Consider the following 2,497-nt stretch of genomic DNA (forward strand, 5'->3'; position numbering starts at 1 on the left):
ATTACAATAGCCAGACAAATTAAGGCTTTTTGTTAAAAATTCTGGACATCGTATTTTTGATGATCCAGCCGACGCATTGAGTTTTATTAACTCTTTGTCTGACGAGTCCGATGGCGAATCTGAAGTTTGAATAATTTTTAATAATTTGTCTGGCTCGTGGTGTAAAGCGATGAAATTGGAAGATTTAATGGTTATAGAAAGTTTTACCTTAAAATGTATTCTTAGCTTCGAAAAACACTTGTTTGGATGGTTTTAACCTTCGAAGATATAGCGGGAGAACTGTTGAAAGACTGTAGATAATTCTGAACCATCTAGTTTTTTTTTCTCTGCAGCATTTAAATGAACCAACTGTTTTTTTTTGTTCTGTATGCTTTTTTGAAGTTTTTTTTTGTTAAGTAATTGCTTGGATTTCTTTACGTTTTAAAGAAAGACTGGATAATTCAAAGATGGTGATTGTTTTTCCTTTTGTGCAACAATTTCAACCACGAATAGACTGAAGCCTGAAGTTTGTATGATTTATAATGGCTTGAGTGTCTCGCGGTGTAAAGACTGATAAGACTGGAAGATCTGGTGGTCACAGAAAGTTTTTAGCTTAAAATTCATTTTTATTTCTGTAAAAGACTGTTTTGAACGATTTTAACGTCAGAAGATATAGTGGGAGAACTGTTGATAGGCTGTAGTTAAGTTTGTACTATCTAGAACTTTAATCATTTTGCAGCATTTAAATGAATTATTTTCTTTTATTCTGTATGCTTTATTGAAGATCTTTTAAGTAATTATTTGTTTTTTCTTGTGTTTTTAAGATCGATTGGATAATTTAAAGATGGCGATTGTTTTTCTTTTGTGTAAATATTTCAAGAATTGTTTTGGATGTGTTTTTCTTCCCTTATCTAATACTATGAAGGTTACTTTCAATTGAAGGTTGTTTTGTTTTAGAGGAAAAACACTATCCGCTCAAGTTAACTATACTGAGATAAATGTCGACTGTAATGAGATTTATGTCCGGGAGAGGGAGACAGATAGGGCAGGGTATCTCAGCCTGAGGGAAGTTTGGCAGTCCTAGTTCTGATGCTCCTGTACATCCTTCCTGATGCTAGTGGGTCAGTGAGATTGTGGGATGGGTGGTAGGGATCCTTAACAATGCTTTGGGCCCTTTGTTTGCTACACTGCTGGTAAATGTCACAATTAATGGGTGGGAAAGAGACCCTGGCGTTCCTCTTGGCAGTTTTTACTGTTTTCTGTAGGGTTTTGCAGTCCAATGTCCTGCAGCTTCTGTACCACACAATAATGCGGCCAGACAGGACACTGTCAATGGTGCTCTTGTAGAAAGTTGTTAGAATGGGAACGGGAAGCCTTGTACACCTCTTAGCAACTTATGCACATCCATCAAGTCACTTCTCAAGTCACTTTTTTTTATTATTCACGTAGGTGGAGCTATAACAGCATCGATGCATTTCCTGGGGTTTGCGTCGGTAGAGATCGACTTTTTTCCGGGCTTTGTAATCTGTGTGTTTTTTTTTTCTTTTTTACCCCCATTATGGAATCCCGGATTATTATTATTATTGTTGTTCATCTATGCCATTCTGGATCACCTTATCCTGAAAATATTTTAACTAAAATCATCTCTATCAATCAAACGGGCTTTATTGAAGGCCGTTCTCCCCTTCCCCAACCACCACTCTGCAATCCCCTCTCACTCAGATCCCTTCGTCAGCTCCTGGGCCCTCAGAGGCTCCATCTTCCTCTCACCCCAACCCTTCCCTCTCCACTGACAGTACCAGCCTCCCTCCCCCATCTGATCCCATCTCTCATCCGTGCCAGGTCTTTACCATTCCCTCCGACCTTCAACTCTCTGAGGCACAGCGCTCTGTCCTCAGTAAGGGCCTCAGCTTTATCCCTCTTCGCCCACACCTCAGCGAGTTCCGCGTACGCCATGACGCTGAACTCATCTTCCGCCGGCTCCGTTACCGAGCTTACTTCTTTGGCAAGGTCTCTCCTACCCCCACCGATGACCCCTTCTCCCGTCTTCAACCCTCCTCCTCTTCATGGACACCCCACTCTGGTCTTCTGCCTGCTCTGGATCTCTTTATTGCTAATTGCCGACGGGACATCAGCCGTTTCGACTTCACCACACCCTGTTCCAATTCCAACCTAACTCCTTCTGAACGCTCTGCTCTCCGCTCCCTCCGCACCAATCCCAACCTCACTATAAAACCCACTGATAAGGGGGGAGCTGTTGTTGTCTAGCGTACTGACCTCTACCTGGCCGAGGTACAGCGACAACTCTCTGATACCCCCTCTTATTTACCCCTTGATCATGACCCCTCTAAGGAGCACCAGGCCACTGTCTCCTATACCATCACCAACCTTATCAGCTCTGGAGATCTCCTATCCACTGCCAACAACCGCATAGTTCCCACACCCCGCACTTCCCGTTTCTACCTCCTTCCCAAGATCCACAAACCTGCCTGTCCAGGTAGACATATTGTCTCAGCTT

Source organism: Hemitrygon akajei, unplaced genomic scaffold (assembly GCF_048418815.1).
Source record: "Hemitrygon akajei unplaced genomic scaffold, sHemAka1.3 Scf000044, whole genome shotgun sequence".
NCBI classification, from domain to species: Eukaryota; Metazoa; Chordata; class Chondrichthyes; order Myliobatiformes; family Dasyatidae; genus Hemitrygon; species Hemitrygon akajei.